Source organism: Vespa mandarinia, chromosome 11 (genome assembly GCF_050613455.1).
Source record: "Vespa mandarinia isolate Hongniang chromosome 11, ASM5061345v1, whole genome shotgun sequence".
Classification (NCBI taxonomy): domain Eukaryota; kingdom Metazoa; phylum Arthropoda; class Insecta; order Hymenoptera; family Vespidae; genus Vespa; species Vespa mandarinia.
The window spans coordinates 2,777,951-2,800,000 of NC_140820.1; the positions used below are offsets into that span (position 1 = coordinate 2,777,951).

General features: G+C 35.7%; 1 protein-coding gene across 4 annotated transcripts in view; it reads left to right on the forward strand.

The window, feature by feature from the left end:
- Positions 1–18,894: 18,894 nt before the first annotated feature.
- LOC118441535 (discoidin domain-containing receptor 2) overlaps positions 18,895–22,050 on the forward strand; it is a 96,095-nt gene continuing 92,939 nt past the window's right edge. For all 4 annotated transcript variants that reach the window (XM_035866070.2, XM_035866073.2, XM_085660406.1 and 1 more), the window contains exon 1: positions 18,895–19,209. The gene's annotated coding sequence lies outside the window, so the exon portion shown is untranslated. The remainder of the gene's footprint in view (positions 19,210–22,050) is intronic.

Sequence of the window (22,050 nt, forward strand, 5' to 3'; positions counted from 1 at the left end):
TGCGGTCTGTTAAATAATAGATTGGGTGCGCTGTGTTCCGGTTGACTGCCGTTGGCCGAACGAAAGGGGGTTGAAATTCGTTGAGAGACAGAGATGGAGAAAGTCGAATAGATAGATCGTGAGAAAGTGCGTGTGCATATATATATATATATATATACGTGTGTGTGTGTATGTGTGTGTGCATGAGAGAGAAGGAGAAAGGGAGAGTAGGAGAAACGGCGTTGAGTGCTCTTTGAATAAACAAATACCGAGACGCGGTCATTATTTAGGGCGATAGCATGGCGCTGAGTCGACCGCGGACGCTTGACGGACAGTGGCGGTCAGTACGCGTTCATTGCATGCAGAATTCATTCACGTCTGATGAATTCCACTGGCACTAGTACCAAGTGAAAATCAACACTAATAAATTATATTTATCGTTTTGGGTATTCTCCTTGCTCTAGAGCTCATCAACTAGTCGCCTAGTCAGTTATTATTATTAATTCATTCGAACGAACAATGATAAATGTAAATCTCTAAGAAGAATTATAAAGATGATAAAAATAATAATTTCGAATAAAGAAGAAATCCATTTAGTGTTGTAGTGCTAAGATAAAGAGTTTGATTCTATTAAAGTGCAATCATTTTTAAACGTATAACACTTGTATGAAAACAGAGATGTTAACAATAATAAATGATACATAAAGTGATTGGAATAAAAGAAAAAGAATCGAAGGTATAGCATAAATTGAAGGCGAATATGAATATGTGAAAGCCAATATACTTAACACGAAGTCGATACAAACTCTTTATTCTTATTTCATAAGAATCCACTCAAGTATTATTGCGTGATACGATAACGAACGGAGGTAGAAACACGCACAATTTAAATTTTATTTTGACAGATTTATGAAGCCATCGAGCAATACAAGTCGATACATATGATGCGTTTCTATCCCCTTTCCTTTCTCCTCGACTCGATTCGAACTACTCGCTACCTGGGGCGGTACATCTCCAGGTAGAACTTATCCGCACAACGTGTAACTCATAAATCCGATCCGAGAAACTCAAACGCAACCCAGACGTTGCTCGAACACGAATCCGGTTTCTAGAAACGATAACACGTATCTACATGCCTATATCAGAGCTTTTCAACTTAAGCTCGAATTTGCATGGATTCATAGTTTTCCCTATTCTTTATTTGTATTTTTTATTTTCTATTAAAAAAACTTTGTACTTCTTTTTTTTTTTTTTTTTTTTTTTTTTTATTATTACAGACTTTCGTTTGTAGTTATATTATTAATTGCGCAATTATAACTTTTTTAATTTGCCGTTCAATTCCATCTATGTGACCTACGTTGTATCACAATTATGAATTTAGATATAATCAAGGCCACGTGTCTCACAAAATCCTCATTTCTCTCCTACGTTGTAAAGGAGAATATATGACACATAAATATTTTAATCGATACTCGTGTTTCTTTAATGAACGTCGTAACTCAAGAGTCGGAATCGAGTCAGCCGGTCGTGCGTGCCATCGGCTAATTTTGTTATTTTCCATTGAATTATTTAGTTAAATTTACAAAAAGAAAGGGTAAGGGAAAATTACAAAGGATTAAAAAGGGAGGAAAAGGAAAAGGCTGGACGAGATATATAAGTATTAATAAGAAATTGTATATATTTTTTTATTATAACAAGTATTATAAAATGGATTTGTCAATATTAGTTAAAGACGAATTGTAAAAAGAGATCTCAAGCAATCGAAACATCTACGATCGATAAAGCTTTTACGATCGTGAAGTCAACGTACGACCTCAGATTAAATCCATCTCTATTTCTCTTTCGTGACCAGTTGCAGCTGGCACTTGAAACGACGATCGCGATCTCGCGAGAAGAGAAGGCGAATTCCGTTGACCTTTTCACCTCGACCCCAGCCTCGGAGTTGACAATGATATACTCATGTAGTGCGTTTGGCTATTCGCAGTGAGTCGATGCTGGGCATCGATCGTTAAAATTTCAACAACAGTTACTCTTCGGTGTTCGTCGCTCAATTACGTATTATTCCGATGATATGAGAGTTCATAGCGTATAAATATAGTTTAATAACGTACTCTTATACGAACGTACAGTAAATCGTTACAGATCTACTCAAAATAATTTTATATCAATTTTCAGAGGGAGAGAGAAAAAGAGAGAGAGAGAGAGAGAGAGAGAGAGAGATTTTTTCGAAGGTGATTTTGTTTTTTGGAGATTAAAAGCGTGCGGTTGACGCTTTCGATGGTCCCTCAATTTTTGAAGACAACGACGTTCAACCGGGCTTTGATTCTGTAGCGGACGGATCCATGAGAGAAAAAGAACGATTTATTTAACAGCAAATTTTGATGAGAAATTTCGACAATAGAATGAATAAAAATATTTTGCAACAATATCGCTAATTGCAAATTTTTATATAATAACATAATGACTCGGTGGAATCGTGTGATGAAAATAATATAATGTAGGGAATAACGATGTGTGAACATATAATCATTTATGAATATAGATATATTATTATGATTATTATTGCCATTCAATATGTATTATATTTCATAACATTTTCTTTTCAATATTATATGATATAGAACGTCGTTTAATATTATATAAATATAATATTATATGTCAATTTTAGAATGTGAACTATGGAAAACGTTAATTTTAGTCCGTCAAAACGACGAATAGTCGACGGATCTTGCGGTTTTACCGGAGCCACCAACGTTATACAAACACTCTCTTAAGCTGACGAAGGCAAGTAGGAGAAAGAGAACGAGAAGAGGAGAAAATACGAAAGAGGGTTTTTTGTAGGCTCGCGATGTGGTCCAACTGGAGGAAGAGTCTCATATTTTGGCAGACGAAACGAGAGAACGAAAAGAAAGAAAAAAAAGGAAAAAAAAAAAAAAAAGGAAAGAAAAATAAAAGAGAAAGGAAAAAAAAACTGTCATGCATGTCATCGCTTTTTTACTTTCTATTTTCTTTTTGTTTTTTCGGTCGTTTGACGAGTCACTTTCGTAAAAGCGAGACGCGTTTATATATTTAAAGGTTGGCAAAAAAAAAAAAAAAAAAAAAAGAGGAAAAGGAGAAAAAAGAGAAAAGAAAAATAAAAAATAATCAGCGAGAAAGAAAAAAAAGGAAGAGCGAGGTTGTCGTTAACGTTTCCCAGACAGTTGGCAGATTTAATCGCGCCGTCTGCATCTGATCCCTCCACGAATTGCTTTTGAGAAAAGGGCGAGTATATTTTTCCATATATATACATACATACATACGCGTTTTATCAATCCAGCTGTTACTGAAACTGCCGTATATATACATTTATATATCGGTGGCACGATATCTGTGATAGGCATTCAATCTACGTCCTACGTTTCTCATCGAAAATCGAATTTGAACGAACCCAGAGAAGTACGATAGTTCACGATAGGTATGCATCTACGTACACGTTGCAATGTCATTTTTATTTAAAATTCAAAAGCATTTTAATGTCTTAGAAGGGAAAGTAAAGAAAGTCTCAACATTATTTCAAGACGATTTAAAAGATTGAAATGCACAAAAACGAATCGGTAAGCGTACCCAGAGCTCATCCAGCAGGAAAATGTATTCGTTTCTATCAAACTAATATTCTCGCTCGTTTCGCTTCTACGTTTGAATTCATCCTTTGATGCTTTCTACTACCTCGAACACGGTACTGGATCAAAGAACTACATTTAAAGTAAAGTCGGCGCCGGTACCGAACGATATACATTTTCATATCCACTTTCGTCAAAATCGAACAAAACTGCAAAGGTACGAAAAAAGATGTTGAAATTATACGATTCCAACATTTTCATCTTCCTTATTGGTTTTAATGTATACAACTCGTTGAATCGATTGATATTCCAGTCCTTTCAGGCATAATTTAAAAAATTGTATTAATTTTGTAAATCCAACAACAAAGTGATTACGTTTCGTTAAATATACGCTGACTGGATTATATTGAATTCAAGATTAATCCTTACGTATTAATCTCACGCTGAATGTATTCGTACTGTTTGATCTACCAGTTCTTCATAAGATCGAGATTAATATCTCGAAGAATAAATATCGAATTTCTGAAAGTTAGTAAGACAGAAGAGGAGTAAGTATCGAGCCGCAAGAAAGCTTCGAATCCCCGAACGAGATTGACTACGGTAAAACAGCTGAGTCTCTGTTACGCAATGAGCTTCTAAGAAGGAGAGAAGGATAGAGAGAAAGAGAGAAAGAAAATATATGTATATATAAAATGGTACATTCTCCATGGATGAAAGATGTTCGAACGAGGTACTGTCTTTCCTCCTACCCTTTCACTCCCACTCCGTTTGCTCCTACCAGTAGATCGCGTAGGTGGCTACGTTACGGCGTCGAGCAATATCCAAGCAAATGTAATAGCTATGGGGTGCGAGCGCAAAATCGAAATTTGTTCTTGTGCGAGAGCTTCCTGTTTCTCTATACCCCCGTCCTTCCCTTTCATTCCCATCCTACTCTTACCAATAGTAGTACCACCAGCAGACTCGACCTAGCCGAGGTATTTCGAGTTATATCTGTATTCGTATATATTCCCGCAGAGAATCGTTCCGCAGTGCATTGAAAAATAAATCTCGGTAAAAGTCCGGGCCCCTGTCGATACACTGGCATTATGCAATATCTTTCCGCGTTGCCGCGTTCGAGGGAAAGGGAAAAAGAGAGTATATGTAAGAGTGAAAGAGGGAAAGAAGATACAAGGAAGGGTGAAAGGAGAGGGTGAAAGGAATGAGCGTAATATCCCAGATGGGTTGTATGTTTCGGATGCTTAGGTAAACCCAACGCGTTCATGCAAGTCTCTTACATCCGTTATAACGCCTGGTTGTTACACCTGAGACGGACTGCGCGACAACACATCCTTATGCAGAAACTGCACTTGCAAACTGATTTAGGATAATAAATCGATGAAAATCACTACCAGAAGATTTAATTAATAAATAGGATAAAATTAAATAATGAATCAATATTTCTCATTAGGATATCGTTCAAATTATTATTTAATTGACTTTATTCTTCCGGTGATTCTTTTTTAATTGGGTCATTCATTTTACGTCACTTGTCTGCGGTTGTTCATACCGGGGACAATCAATACCAGAGGAGTATGTAATTTCCAGGAAACACGACGACATATACACTTTTGTGAATTCTCATAGACGATACTAAAAAATGAGATTGGTTTCGAATCTAATCGAACCGTGAATACTGTATCATAGTTTTCTATCTCTTATTGTACTTTTAGATAACTCAAAACTCGTCTAGATGTAGATGTAGCCCGGTATTTTCATTTTCTACAGTTCGAAAATGTCCAAGCAAGCAAGCCGCAGTCTAAAACAAGTGGAAGTGTTCGGAAGTACCAAAAGCAGCAGTAGTAGCAGCAGCTGGGTCATTTGTCGGTGACGGCACCCACGGGAAATCACGTGATCGAATCTCGCTCCCCGCGCGATTTCCACTTCGTGGACGATCGATTCCTCCAAACGCCCACAATGCTCCATTTAATATGAAGAGAATGATACCGTACTGCAATTTGGTATTAATACTCTTCTTGGCTTCACTCATAGATAATACGATATCCGTTAATGCTATTTGATTGTTCTTAGACATACTTTTGTATCTGATCGATTCAATAGAGATCATTCAAAATTGAAAAAATAAAAAAAGAAATGATAACAAACTGAATTATCCTCATGATAGGTTTTATGATATTTGTACAATTCTTTCAGATATATAATTTTACCAATGATTGGTATTAATTTATAACATTATCAAATCAACGTGATTTGTTTCAATCGAATAAAGAAAGAAATGAAGAATATATAACTCTTGGATTTAGCGAATCATATGAATTCGTTATAAATACTAAGAAGACCAGTGAGTTTAGTTCTTAGAAGCATAGTCTAGGACTTAGACCAATATTCGAACTTTAAATTTTAGTTTTAGAAGGGTATGGAAACCAAGAAGAGCTTGGAATATCAGACTCGAATATGGCAGATGGCTGTGGGGAATGAAGTTTACCCTTTTGGATTAGGCGACTCATCGACGTATACGAATAGTATAGGAAACATCGAGAGAAACGTGCGTATGAAATCGGAAACTTACCGTCAACCCAAAATCGCTTTCCTGTACCAAATCGAAAATCCTTTTCGTTCTTACGATTGCTTACTAGGGAAATGTTTTATAGATATATTACATTCATACTAGGGCATTGAAAACTTTTGTTAAAACTTTTAGCAATGAGGCCATCGTTATTATACATATAAAATATAAGATCAAATAGAATTATATTTTGTCGTCACTGAAGTTGCATCCATGATCTTTTTGAAACAAGAAAAATTTCCAAGGATAAGAGCCAAGTTTTATTCTCTCACTCAAGACACAATCATAACTTTACCGTAACTGTTTTCCATTTCGGCTTTATTTTCACAATATCCCATTGAATATTTCATGATGACTTTATATTTAGATCCAGTTTATCGATCGTCCTTGCGTTTATCTATTTAAAATTAGTATAACTTTTTATTTGAAAAAGGACACATAATGCATCTTTTATTATCGACAAGAGGAAAGATTACAAAATTGCGTACTATTACGAAATTGGAAACACAACAGAGAGCAGCAGACAAAGTCGTGCAAGGTCATATTGAGTAATACTCAAGAAATCAGGTTCACCACAACTGCAATGAGTCAGCAGAAAATAACTGCAACGTTTCGTCCCAACAATAAGCATTTTCGATAGTTTCGCAGCTCGTGGAGAGCATTTACCACCGCAGGGGTTCCCATATCCGTCAATATCGAGCACCGTTCTTAAATCCATATTACGAATCTCGCTGCACCTGCGTTAGGAAGTTGTCTGCGGGACGAAAATGACACGCTGAGAATTTCGGGTGGGGGAATAAGGGGATGAAAAAGTCGCAGAGGGTGAATTCAATTTCTGGAAGGGGTGCATATTAAAGTCACGAGAGAATGAGAGAGAGAAAGAGAGAGAAAGGGTGGGGAGAAGAGAGAGAGAGAGAGAGAGAGAGAGAGAATTCTAGCTAAGAACAAGACTAGTCAACATCGCGTGGCCCATAAAAATGGACGTTGTCCAAAATGTTCGAACCACCCCTTTTCCTCAATTTGCCCGTTGGCGTATATTTCCTGTTCTCTCGTTCTTTTTATATCCTCGGACAAGTGGGACAAGCTTTTATCATTACATCCAAGTTTTTTCCCTTTGCCAAGAGAGAGAAAGAAAACGATCTGGGTTATAGGAAGTAGGTCGTTCTCGAATATATCTAGACATCGTTGTTAGAATAATATCCTGTCGAACGGAACGGTTTCTACGTTTTGAATCTAAAAGGTATTAAAAGAGACAGAACTTCCGATCAATCGGAAGATTCGATTCGACGTTTGACTTAACGTTAAGTTCACCAACTTTGGAAAATGGAATCCCAAAAAAGATGGACTTTAAATGAAAAATAAAGGAGTTACTGAATTGCTTTTACTTACAGGTATTTATGTATTTCTAAAATCGAATGATATCACTTTTCGGTTCGTTTAATGGCGACAGGTTTGTCCCTTCTTGTTTCGTTTTTCATCTGTCATCTTAAGTATCGCAAATAAAGAATGAAGGAAAATGGAATGGAAGAAACGTCCTCGCGTGGACATTAAAATCCACTTAGGGTATTTTCCCACGAGGCGAACTACAGCTTCGAGATTCGTTTTTGCGGCTTGGAAAATTGATGGATTGGTTATAAATACAAGGCTTGGAGGTATAGATGGATCGTTATGTTGGTTAAAAAACGTTTGCTCTGATTCATTTTTGCATTTATAACGAACCCCATCCTTTCTTGCGTTCGTTCATCGCTCACCCATTTCTTTCTGCGACTTTCCATCTGCCAAAACTAATTATTAGTTGGCCCGCGTACCACTGGATCATAACTCATACGTTAGTGTAATATCCGCCAAGAGGAACGGAGCATGTATACAAATACACGCACACAGAGATGCAATGACGAAGATGCACAGTGGTTGTTTCTCCCCTTTTAGAAGAGTCGCTCTTTCGGAAGGAATCATGCACGTGCATCTAATAAGCTCTTTTATCGTTGGCACGAATCAAATTTAATATTCCGTAGTAAGGCGTGGTCTAGATATTTATTTTTTCTTTTTCCTTTCTCAAATCCAAACTTAGACCGTAAGAATGAATAAAACTATATGAAGTTTGATTTATCGTTGAATGGAATTTATTTGGTCGATAACAATGCTTTTGCCGATAACAATGGATTTTAACAAAAACAAATACCTTCGAAATATTCGAAAACGGGATTGATTTTGTTTTTCATTTTGCTCTGAAATTTTTAGGAATTTACATATTTTACTTCATCGGTTTGTCATCAACTACATAGTTTCCATCGATCTCATAATATTCCTCCCCTTTTATTCAATTTAAAAAACGACAAAGGATGATGATAAAGCGAGTTTCGCGCGATCGATGGAACACCGGACGGCGCGTAAAAGGATAAAGAAATAATAATTCGTGGAATAAGTAATCTCGAAATATTTCGCAGCGATTAAAATTCAGTCTGTGTACCGCGACCGTTCCGTTGCCTTATTTTGAAGTTTGGTTTTCCACGACGAATCTTAATTTTCTCGGATGCTATAATTGAATCACTTAATTAACGTCTTTGTAGACGGTCGCGCGTCACGAAAGTTAACCGTCAGCCATGCCGCAGATTAGATCGAATTATTCGAAATTATTCAATTAATTTCGACGTCGTTGAAAGTTGTGATTTTGGCTTATAAACGGGACACCTTAGCGAACATAATTTTCTCGCTAATCGTTCAACTCTTTGACAGATCGAAAGAGTACAAAAAGATTTTTAAAAATTTCTAATTTATATAATTTTTCTTTTTTTTTTTCTTTTTTTTTCTTTTTTTTTTCATTTGGATAACATCGGTTTTAATTCTTCGAGGCATCTTATCATTAAAATAAGAGTATTCATTTGTCAATGTTCATTGAACAAATATTTTTTAAGTGTGCGTATCTCTTGGGCGTAGTAACAACAATTTCTTTTAATTAGAGCAGAATTGGACCGAGTGTTAGCCGGCTTCAATTCCCCACAGCGTCAATACCATGTTTCTCAACTTTTTCAAACTGTTACATGGTGATGGTTCGCTGAAAAAAAAAAGAAGATTGTTAACTAACAGGTCCTCTGATGCATTTCCGGTGCCGAATGCTGTTACGGGAAATGAAATCCGCACGGGTACATCTACGCAGTTGTACAAATTAACGGCTTCAAACGATTGACTTTCTAATCAATTGGCTTCGCGTCACCCACTCCAACTATCTTTATCTATAGGCTCTCAAATTTTTAAATAACTATTATCGCACAATTTATCCACGGTACTGTCGATATGTTTTTACGGTATCAATATAAAACTTGAGGGATTTTTTTTAATTAAGAAAAACTCTTTCCGTAATTTTTTATTAAATATCTTCCCTTAGAAGAGCAAAAGAGAAACTTACGATAGTAAAAGTATGAGAACGCAACAGACGGTTAAAAAGAAAACGTAGTATTTTCGTGTGGAAATAAAATAGAGTTATGGTTCAAAGAGCTATCGGTTCTAAAGAACCGAAGAAACGGCACCAAAAGAACCACGATTATTCGATACGGTAGATTTCCTCACAAATTTATAAGTAACATCGAAATTCAAGATAAAACTTCTTCCTTATGAAACGTCTTTAAACGAGATGTTATAGCATTTTTTTGTTACAGAAAGTCAGCATCCTCGATTTGAGAATCCCTGGGCTAGCGAATAATTTACAACGTGGTGCGCACTGAGGCGGGCTCCAATATTCAACGTGATTAAATATTATAAAAGCAAAATTCCATGAATGCCACTACTATCGCACGGGACTTGCCGGGAGAGTATGGTTGGGGTTGTCAAAGTAGTGGGGGTTGTGCGTTTGTTGGAGAATACCCAGCGGGAAAAGAGAGTAGGGCTCGTTCATGCAGGTAGAAAACGAGAGGTGGTAGGTCGAACATGTGCCACTGCTGCTAGTAGTAGTAGTATTGGTAGTGGTGGTAGTAGATGGGGTTGGTAGGACGTGCAAGGGGTAAGGGTAGTCGTTTCAGTCATATCGACCACACCACTTTGCCCCGCCGTGCCATAGCATACCGGTAGAACACCTGAGTCCAGCCTCGTCCCTTTCTTCTCTCCTGGAACATCCAGCCTTTCGTAAGCCCAGCCAGCTACACTGTATAAACTCGATATATACTAATATCGTTCATTTTATGCGCCAGAATGATTCAGGATAGTTCAAAAATTTTGCAGATTATTGAAGGAGTATTCAAAGAATATTGAACATTTGATGTTATAAAAATTTTGATTATTCCTGAGTTTTATGATATGTCATACATTTTAATAAAATTCCAATGATAGATGAACCATAGAGATTAATCTATTAATAAGCGTTTATCTGTAAATAAAGTATCTAGAAATATCATATACGTACAGATAAATAATATGAATTATGGTGAGTCATATTTGAAGCCAAACCAAAATACTAGAAATGAGAAAGATAACTTAGCTTCAGTCTACCAGAAAAGAATTACAAGTTGAAGAAGTTAGTGGGACTTGAAAGACGAAAGCCTCTTACTTGCAGTTCGATATGCTTTTCTCTCTCTCTCTCTCTCTCTCTCTTTCTCTGGATGTAGAAAACAAAAAAAAGGCAAAGTTAGTAAAGGCAAAAGAAGCTCTTTTGCAGCTTTTAATCTGCTTCGATGGGTCACCGCGTTTGAAAACCTTCAAGTAAGCTTTTGAACTCTAATATGGTTTAAAGAGAGATTATTGATCAGAAATGATGACACTTCGTTGAAAGAGTTTTATGATTGGATTTTAATGGAACAATTTTCAAACCATGAGTTATGGCATTTAATGATTAATCAATTATCTATTAAATATCGTCATTGAACGAAAGAATTTCGATCTGCAATTCGCTTACCGGGTTCTCAGAAATGGATCTTAAGAGCAAGCACGCGTGGAAATCGTAAATAGGATAGGCAAAATCAAGGAGACAAGAGATAATATCTAGGAACGTCGTCTTGCGCATGAACGCGCGACGGATTCAAATGCCAGACAGGTCGGAGGTGAAATCATAGAAGTAGTTCTTGAAGCAAAGGAACCACTGAGTCTTGCGATCCATTGCAAGATGCTTTCTGTTACGTGAAACGCGTACACCTCAAACAGCCTTATTTTTATACATTACATTGGGAGATCCCTGATAAAAGGGAACCACGCTAGCAAACGAAAGAGAGAAAGAGAGAAAGAGGAAAAGACGGAGAAAGAAAGAGGAATACGAGGCTGTCAGAGCGGGATAGCATTCTCATCCAGCAGAAAATCCCTCTCGCTCGTAACTGAGACCAAGTCTGCTTGCGCAGTAGTAACACTAAGCTCAACGGGAGATGCCGCCCGTGGTCTCCATAAACAGCGCTTATGCCAGCGGGACGAGGAAAACTCAAGGTTAGGGGTGGCTCTAACGTTATGTTCCAATCCCTTTTTGTCTCTGTCCCTATCCCTACTCCTAACCTCACTTACTCTCACTACATTTATCTCTTTCTATCTCTTACTCTCTCTCTCTCTCTCTCTCTCTCTCATTCTTATTACGATATCGGAAAACGAGGAGAACATGCCACTGAACGACATCTACGTCGATCTAGTGTACAGCTCGTGCCGAAGCCAGGATAGGAGGCTTTAAGAACGTGGCAGCATGAGACGTCCCTCTTCCGTACTACCGATAGATCTTTCCTGCCTGTTACGTCCCTGTCATCCTGATCCCCATGGGAAAACTGTTCGAAATATCACGTAGTAAAGTCCAAACGGGACTTCGTCGCCTTTCTCTTCACACTATGGGATGCGACCATCGGGGAAACATTCTCACTCGTTTTCGGATTTCCTCGCGACGTTCACCAATGTCTGGATAGGAAGAATTCCAGATTGGAAAAATGATGTTTATTGAAAATTTATAGCATAATCCTTTTGAAAATAGAAAGAGATAAAGTTTCCAAGTTTCGAAACTTGGAACAAGTACATAGTCAAGTATATCAAAGTATTTGATCTACTTATATCAAACTTTTAATCGCCATTTTGTTACCTCCATTATATTATTCATAAACGAAAGGACACTTTTCTTTAGTAAGAACTACATCGCAATCGAAAGGGAAGTAATGTATACTCTAACTTGGATATGTTCAATGAGTATGTTCTATACTCCATGTTATCGACGATGGATTGAGTATAGTAGGGAATAACGAGTAACTGTACCACATCGAGCGGTATTATGCGGTCGCTATAACCCTAGCAGATACAATAATCATGCTGCCGACTCGTAATGCGAGACTAAACCCCTTCGTCGTTAAGGTAACTACCGGATAGTCATTTAAAAGCGGTATGTCGATAACGACCGCGTTGAATCCGAGAACGATGAGCGGTGTCCGATTCATAAATAAACGAAAATCCAAACTGCGGTATATAGTAGGCCAATCATGGTCCTTTCTGTCATTAGAGATAGGGTCAATGCATATTTAACTAGGGATCATCACAAATACAAGCCATAGTTTGGACATTAAGTGATTCAGAAGGTAATAAATGGTCTTGATAGCAAAGTGCATAGTTTGGTTAGTTAAAGTGAATCCTTTTAAAGAGTTTCAACGAAGAAAGATATTCTTAAACTTCATAATCATACTGTAGCCCCAGTGAAATCGCTCGAGTTAACTTAATTTATAGTTTTATCATCGAAAATATATCAAAAATGAGAGGCCAATATACATATATTAAAAATGCTTCCTGTCTAATATATTCATATATTAGGAAAGATAGTTAATTTCGATCAATCTTCAATTTCACATGAGCCATATTAGAAAACAATGCCTGTAATTTTCTACGAATTTTTTTCCTCTTTTGTCTTTTTTTTTTTTTTTTTTTTTTTTTTTTTTCTTTCATCAAAGACAAAATGACTTTATGCTATGATGAATATACATGAAGTATATAACGAAGCAAGATTTACTGTATCGGTAGATCTTTTTGGCATTAGCCGGATTCTATTGAAAAAGCAAACTTTTAGCAGATGAGCAGATAGTTTTGCGTCATTCGCGAGAGATGGTCACCTTTGACCTAGAAGCGCGCTTGTTCGGTTGGCGCATATAGGAGAATCAGTGGCCTTTTATATATCTTTTCTAGGGCACGTGCCTGAGGTAATTGAAATGTTTTGGCTACAGTATTTGGAAGGGGGTTGAAACTGGCTAGTTGTACAAGGACGAATACAAGGGTGATAGAAAATCGGATAGAAATGTGAACAGAGAGAGAGAGAGAGAGAGAAAAGATACCTTGCGACTGGCATCAACGCAAGCAGGCGCGCAGGGTACGAAGAGCAAAAGAGGAAGTTAGGTTCTACGTAGAGAGAGAGTTGGATCGATCCAACTGTGCCAGGTCAACCCTCGACGTGCGCGACTACTCTCGTTTTCTCTCTCTCGTTCATTCCCTATACGCCGCGAGCTATTTTGTGTTTATATCGTCGACGTTATTACTTATGCTGTGCCGGTCACTATACAGTCGACTGGATTAGAATGAAAGAGAGGAAAAGAGATAGAGAGAGAGAGAGAAAGGGGGGGGGAAGATAGAATGAACTAAAGAAACTTCATGATAATAATTGTTCTTACGTTTGATTTCTTCCAATTTTTTCTCAAGGTCGCTGTTAATACGAGCGCTATAATTTCAAGCAATTTATTTGAATCATTTATCTACATTTATTAGTTACGACGCGATAATATCAAAATTGTCTAGGTAAGATTGAATCAACAATTAACACAACACTACACCATCAATCTTCATAATCAGTATTCTTTTAATTGATATGATAGAGGAGCTCGAATAATTTGAATTTCATAATAACGATATTTCACAAATCCTTCAATATATATATATATATATATATATATATATATATATATATATATTGAATATATATATATAGATTTATCCAAATTTATTATAACCAATCGTTTAACGCTTTTATAAATTATCCCACACCAATGGTCATCTTGAACGTGTGTAATGAATCGTTGCGGTCGATAATGTTGATAATAACGGTTAATAATCCTCGCACTATTGATTACTAATTACGTGGTAATGTACGGGAAATTAATTAAATCGGTTAAATACGGAGAGTAGAGGAACAATATAGGGGTCCTCGTAGTCTTGAGATAAAATAAAACAAAATTAAATAACTAGAATTTTATGCTCCTGTTCGAGCTCGTAATTACCAGGAATAGTCGAAACTCTACGGTCCTTTATGAATTTCTAATGATCATCACTATCCATCTCTCTCGTTACTATACCACGATATATACCATATATACGTATATGTATATGTATATGAAAGGATTCGCTTCGATGAACGAATTATTCGTCTAATTTTGGTCGATAACGGACAGTGATGCGTGTTAATATGGAAATATTGGGCTCTGTCAGTGGACGATGATCATAACTGCGGAGTGGTAGTTTATATTAACGAACGTATAAGGTTCGTACCAAAATGAAATATACTATATTACTGACACTTGCGGTTACGGTTAATTATAGAGAAAGAGATAAACTGTATAGAAACTTCGTTATGTTAAAGTACACTAATCATAATCATTTAAGTACAAATTAATAATTCCTTTCTAATCGATATAATAATGCGTTTTGTTTCAACATAGTTCAATTGATAAAAATTTATAGTCAAATGATATAATGACATATAAAAGTATAATTCGTTTGCGTAAATCATTGATCCTCTGTCTCTCTCTCTCTCTCTCTCTCTCTCTCTCTCTTTCTCTTTCTCTCTCTTTCTCTATCTATCTATCTCCGTTTACTCATCAATTTTCATGCAAAGCCATCTGCTCATATAGCCGTATGTAAAATACGCTGTTCCACGGTTTTTGCGATGGATTTGTAGCACGGTATAGGATAATATGTATCGCATATAATACATACAAACAATACTTTATACTTGCATTTAAATTAGGTTACTTCGAGCACTCATTCTCTCTTGAGGAGATTGCGCTGATGTACATTATGGTCAAAAATAAAAATTACGGAAAAAAAAATCCTGATTGGTCTTATACCATCACGTTCGATTGACGAATTAAATATTAGAAACCTTAAAAGAAATCTTTTGAATTTAATTCATTTTTATTTCTCAATTGAAAATTTTCACTCATTCCTATTGATTTTAGTTTTTCAACATCGGATAAAAATTAAATACTTGAATATGTAATATAAACGATATAATAATAACTATAAGCAATACGATTAAGTCTACTCGGATAATGTTCGAAACAATGAGGAAAGTATCCATATAGGAATCACGTTATTATTCATTGATGACATAAAATATCGATTTATTGCTCTAATATATATATATATATATATATATATATATATATATATATATGCAAGTTCCTCCAAACTGTGCGTTAATATTAATTTTCAAGCTTTTACATTTTCTCTTGCCTTTCTCTTTCTCTCCATCTCTTTCCCCTTTCAACTATCGTTCTCTCCCATTCTTCGTCTCTCCATTCCGTACACTCGTAACGTAGATTAATTGAGAAAGCCTGTTACCGAGAGACGCGAGACGGTGATTATTAATGGCTTAACAAAATATCCCATCTTCGGGACCTAAGTCGCACCTAAGGGCACCCGGAATAGTTGCAAGAGAGTAAAGATTTATGATCGAATGGAAAACGTCGTTGTGTCGAACAAACGAATCGATCGATAATGCTGATTGGTTAAAGCGAAGTGGTTAAATGGTCAGCCTTATCGCCTTTATCGTTTTACAAACGAGTCTTCGCTTGGTATTGTCAGCTTTAACGATTTCGTCGGTATAACTGCATCCCAACGAAGAAAATGAAATTTCTCCGTGCTCGTTATTCTATAAAATATACAAAATACTCATTAATTCACTTTTTCGTTAGGTGCTTCGTACAGAATTAATAATGTCCATTTAGGTAACAGACAGACGTCAAAAGTTGAAAAGAAATGACATTGTTTTTAAACGATGTATAAATACTTGACAATACCGAGTACAATATCGAATTAAAAAAAAAAAAAAAAAAAAAAATGCGCTTTTTCAAAATAATAGACAAATCAAAAATATGTAATTTAAAGAGAAGAATACATTTTATCGTTGAACGGGAATCGAACGACGATAAAATAGAATTGTCATTAAAGTAACGAATGATTCTTGTTGTTCAAGCCAATAACAAAAAAAAGAAAAAAAAAAAAAAAAAAAAAGACATTAATTCGTCGCGCCACTAAATCTAAACCTCTCGTTCGAAGAACGCTACTCCGTAACAGAAGTTCGTGGAGAGAAAACAATTCTCTTCTTCCAGGCTGCTAGTCTCGAAACAACGAGCCACTAATCACAGGCACATTACTTCAAAAAGAAAAAAAATATTGGTTCTTGTAATCCGAAGGAATGGCGGATGCGGGAGTTAAAATCGCAATAGTAAGCATTTCCGATTACCAAATCGGTAATCCGAATACGCTGAATTACAAATTGCTATTTAACTACGCGCCGACCGCAACGAAATAGAATCAATAATTACGCATTTGTGTAACAAACTCGACGGAAACTCATTCATCGATCGGACCCACCAACACGTAGAAATAATCGCTTCACTCGCTCTTGCGTTTTGCATATCAACGATGTACAACAAACAAAATTGCGGTACGCTAAAATATAATTACTATAATTATGGCGTATCTCAGTATGAGATACTTTTTGCTATTTCTTTATTTTCACATCCAAGTGAAAAGTACAAAGTTAATGTACATAAGACAAACCTATGTGTTTTACGTATCGTTTGTTCTACGACAATTAATAATTAACCTTTTCATAATTTAAATTGGATTTAATAATTTTTATTCTCTTTACTTACATACATATGCGAAACAATTACGAAATCTCTAATATTTGTTTTAGAATATGCAGAATACTAAGCAACGTTATACGTTTGTTCGTTTCATATTTGTAATGTGCATTCGTGCTTTTACCTTTAAACAGATAAAATGGAAGTCTCCAAACGGAAAACGTACAAGTTAAACTTGCACAGATAGGAAAGCTCTATAAATGCGAGTGTTGAGTATAAGTAAAGCTGATGGATGATAAAAGAAAAATGAAAACAAAGAAAAAGGGTTGATCTCTTGATGTTCTCAAGTCACGTGAACGACCTCATAAATACTTTCATCGTAATTGCATAATCAAAGACATAAGTCCAGTTGGTAGACGTCGTAGCGACACTAGGCTAATTGATTTATCGCCTTGAAGTTATCGAACCGTTGTTATGATTGCGGCATTTAGAATGAGAATGAGAATGAGAAAGAGAGAGAGAGAGAGAGAGAGAGACAAAGAAGACGAGAACGATATTAAAGTAGTTTCTTAGAACGAATTAGAGAAATTGTCGAAAACGTTGGACTCCTCAGAAAGGACAAATGGGATTAAATGGGACTTATATCTTTGAGTACGTCATCATATGCAATGTATTCCTTAAGTGATTTCGCACATTTAACTTTGCTAGTAGGTGCATCATCAAGAACGTTCACTGAATAGCAAATACTTATTTTATTTTTCGTAATATCGATCGTTCATCAATGTACATTAAGTTAATCAACATTTCATCTCTTTTCAATAACATTCGATTTCATACATCAACGTCAACTTTTCATCATCGATGCTCATTTTCAAATGTCACCTTGGCAGGATGAAATGATCATTTAGTAACGATTGAAAATGAAAGGTATAGAGGGAAAATGATGCTTCGCTTAAATATATCCAAGGGAACATTTTAATTTCAAATATTTCCTCTGTTGCGTACGGCTAGAGATATCGACTCAAGTAATACAAATATTTCTTCATATATCGTTTATTTTCGATATTTCTTTTATTATTTTATCTGGAAAATTGCATTGATATTATTGATCGATCGAATTTTCAAGGATATTTACGAATTAATGATTAATGGGAATAAGTTAAAAAAAAAATTTTACAAATTTTAATCGCAATCGTAAAGAAATTTATCATCGTCATTTTCCAAATAATAGAATTCTTGATCTTTTGCTTATCTATTCAATTAAAACGGGCTTACAATTATTGTTCCGCTTATGTACTCACGTACAAAGTATATTTCCTTCGTACGTGCAACGAGAGACAAAAGTCGAATCGGAAGAATTATCGAGCATCGCCGAAATTTTCTCACTGAAAAATAATTTTTTCACGTTATTTAAAAATTTAATTTATTTCATACATTATAGAATTTAGTCCTGACGAGAGAGAAAGAGAGAAAGAGAGAAAAAGAGAGAGAAATCAATAATTCTATTATCCAAAATAAAATGAGAAAAATTTATTATACGTTTATCAGTATCGATTAGAAAGAAATATCGATGAATATACTAATACGGTATTATTGTTTAAGATATCGATCGATTGAAGTTGTAAAGTACCTTGTTAGGAAAAGAACATGAATACATACCATTCCAATATTTCATATATTTACGTAAGTCTTTGATAGCATTGGCCGACAAGAAAAGCACGAATCGAAGTAAGCTCTTGGTCCTTTCCATAAAGAGCGGGAAAGTGGAGAAACTGCTTGCAAAGGGAAAGACCGAAGCATATGAGATAGAAAGAGTATTTGTATTGGGTACGTATAAGACAGAGAGTGAATGAGAAAGATAGAGCAATACAAATGTTAGCCGGCTCGTATTAGTACACGATGTCGCCACGGGTCACGGTGGCGCTGTGCCGCTGGCGCGACGCTCAGTCCGTTACGGGGTCGCGAGGACTACGCACGGTCTTATATGTTCTCGCGACTTCCTTCTTCCGGAAGGATTTGGTACTTGATGATTTAAGACGTAGACCCGCCAAAATCATTTTCTTAAATCAACAAGAACGAAATAACGTAATAGTGTTTCTGTGATATCGTGACATAACGTGACTCGTTGACGATCATGCTTTCGTGTTTTGCTACGATCAATTGGTGATAGTGCTAGAGAACGACGGACCACGACATTGCTCTTGTTGAACAACCGAGATATTTTCGTGACAACCAGCAAGGACATCCCATAAATTTCGACGTCGTTTTATCAAACGTGAGTACATTGTTTTATTTTTATTGATTGTCCATACTTTATGCATTTATTTTTAAAACATTCTCAAAGGAAGATCAAGATAAATCATTAGATTATTTAATAAAGTTTTAATTTGATTTATATTCGAAACAGTTTCGACATTTCCATGCTCGTAAAATTACATTTAAAGGTTGCGCGCGAAGTCATTTGTAAATTCATCATGTCAATTTTTCTTTCTCTATTTTCTAACATCATTATGTTGTATTAAAGTATTAAATTGTATATTTAAATTGTAATGTGGACTTTAAACGAGAAATTCTATTACGCATCGAATTTATTGTCTTTGTCGTGAATGTTATTTGCCGAAGGTCATTTAAAGGACTTCGTCGTATGCAAAGTGTAATATTTTCGTATTTCTTTATTTATTCTTAGGAAAACAATAACACGAAGATATGAATTATTCTACGTTGATCGTATACGTTAGAGAAAAGAAGGTTAAATGGAATAAAAATATCGAGAAAAAAAAACTAAATCTGTATGATGATCTAATTATTGTAATATGACTCTTTTTTCTTTCTTCTTCTTCTTTAATGGCTTCCTCATTTCATTCGATAAGTCGAAAGAATTAAAAGCTTTATTTTTCCAATGAGATAACTGCGATAATTCTTTAAAAGCGATTTTTCATTGAAACCACCACCTTTATCGATTATGAAGATAGCTGAAAGAAACGACGCTGTCATGATGATTAAAACGCACCCAAAATAAACTATTCAGCTAGAATACTTTATTAGTATCGTCTATTATAGACGTAACTTATTTCCGCTTTGCTCGAGGCTAAAGTCACTAACAAACTGTTGTTCACGTTTAGCCTATTTCATTGTTCGAATTTTACGTCTCATAGATCATGAAAATCATTTTTCTTTTTTTAGATTATTTTCTGTCCGAAAGCCAAGAAAAAAAAAGAAAAAAAAAAGAACAAAAAAAAAGAAAAAAAAATAGAAAAACGTTTTCATTGCGATGGAATCTAAGGTCGAATATACATAATCCAGTTATCGCAAATTATTTTACGGTATTACGATTTCGATTACGCTCAATGACGATCCATAGTTCACTTTTAAACTCTTTATTGCATAAATAATTAATCTTACACAATCAGAGTGTGCGCTTCCATATCGCGCTTGCACGCAACCCGACCAAAATAGGTTTGCTTTGTGAACAAACGTGGTTTGTGTTTTAAATGGCGTAACCGCACGATGCATTATGAAAACACTTTCATATCGAAGCTCTAGTTCACGATATCATATTATGAAGATAATGTGCCAGTAAAATAACTTATCGCATGTTCATTAATACAAATTTGTATAAACGAAAAATGCGTTATTATCACGCATTATGTGTGCGTAACCAACGTTATAACAATTGATTTAACTTCAGTCATTAATTCAACTTACCAATCGATTCTATTCGTTCGGTTTAACATCTTCGAAAATTTATACGCGCATGCGCCTGTTCCACATATGTGAACAGGTGTCCAAGGATCAAGAACGTATTCGTTTAACTACATGCACAAATATATTCTCCAACTATCGTGAACATCCCTACTGTTTCTTGTTTGCCACAGCTAGAGACCACACATGGATCCTGACTTATGTATACTTACATGCATGCATGTAAATGTATAAATGTATAAATACGAGTTTAAGCATGAAACGATTCCATTACCGCAACTTACCACTTTATCGATTAACCATTAGGAAAATTAACGTACTAGTAGCTGATAGAACGACGATGGTCGCATTGAGGTTAAGGAACTTTGCGAATAAAGGAATCATGAAAATGAATATTCGTTCGTATATCCGATATAAAATCAGTGATAAAATTAATGAAACAGCGTAAAGAGAGTAATATCTTTGAAACGTAACGTTGTTGAAAATGTCAATTAACCTCGTTTTTAAAAAGAAGTAGTCTTCTTATTCCTTGTAGATTTCAAGATGAATGGGATGAGAATGGTGGATGGCAGTAAAAGAGTAGAGTCTAGATACGGTTATATTATCGTTTCAAGATTTAATCTTGGAATGAAGGCGATCTTGTGTTAGCCGTCGTTCATTTTATAATGGGTAAGAATGTTAAATAAGCTCTATGATGGTGCTCAACATAGCGAAAGCTACACTTAATTATTTTATGCGTCGCGTTTCTACCGAGTCCGCAAGGGTGGTACGAGTGAACCCTTTCCCTGCGTGCGCTAGTTTAGTTTCAAACTTTAATTAAAAAGGTAGACTCGCAATAAGGACTCCTTCCACCCCTCATCTCCGACGGTCCTGCATCCCCACCAAAAAGAACGAGCCAGTTCTCTTCGAGACTCCTCTCGTAGTATTTCTATTTCATTTACCTAAAATAAACAGTGCAATCACATTAAAATCCTCGAGCGGTGTGTTCAAACTAATGTGCTTGTTCACCCATCGCGTAAATTGCACAACTATTCGCTTTCGATCGAATGCTTTTCGAGAATCAAAGTAAAAGAAAGTTGTGAGCAAATAATCGAGCCATTTTCTGGTCGATGTAAAATCTAATAGAATACCAAAACCAAATTATTTGGACTGTAACGTTAACGTTAACAAGGAATGCTAACTAATTTGCTATATTTATTTCATCGATAAATCTCTGCGTATATTTTCGCGAAAATCGTGTAACCGTGAGATACGTGTTTTTCTCCTACGTTCAAAAACCGCATTTTGTTCAATCAATTTCGTACATTTGATGCCATTTATAAAAGAGTATAGCTATTTGTCGGTGCGCATGTCTTTATGAAAGGATGGTTTCGTTCGTGGCGAGGGCAATTATAAGGTTGCTTGAAATGACGGA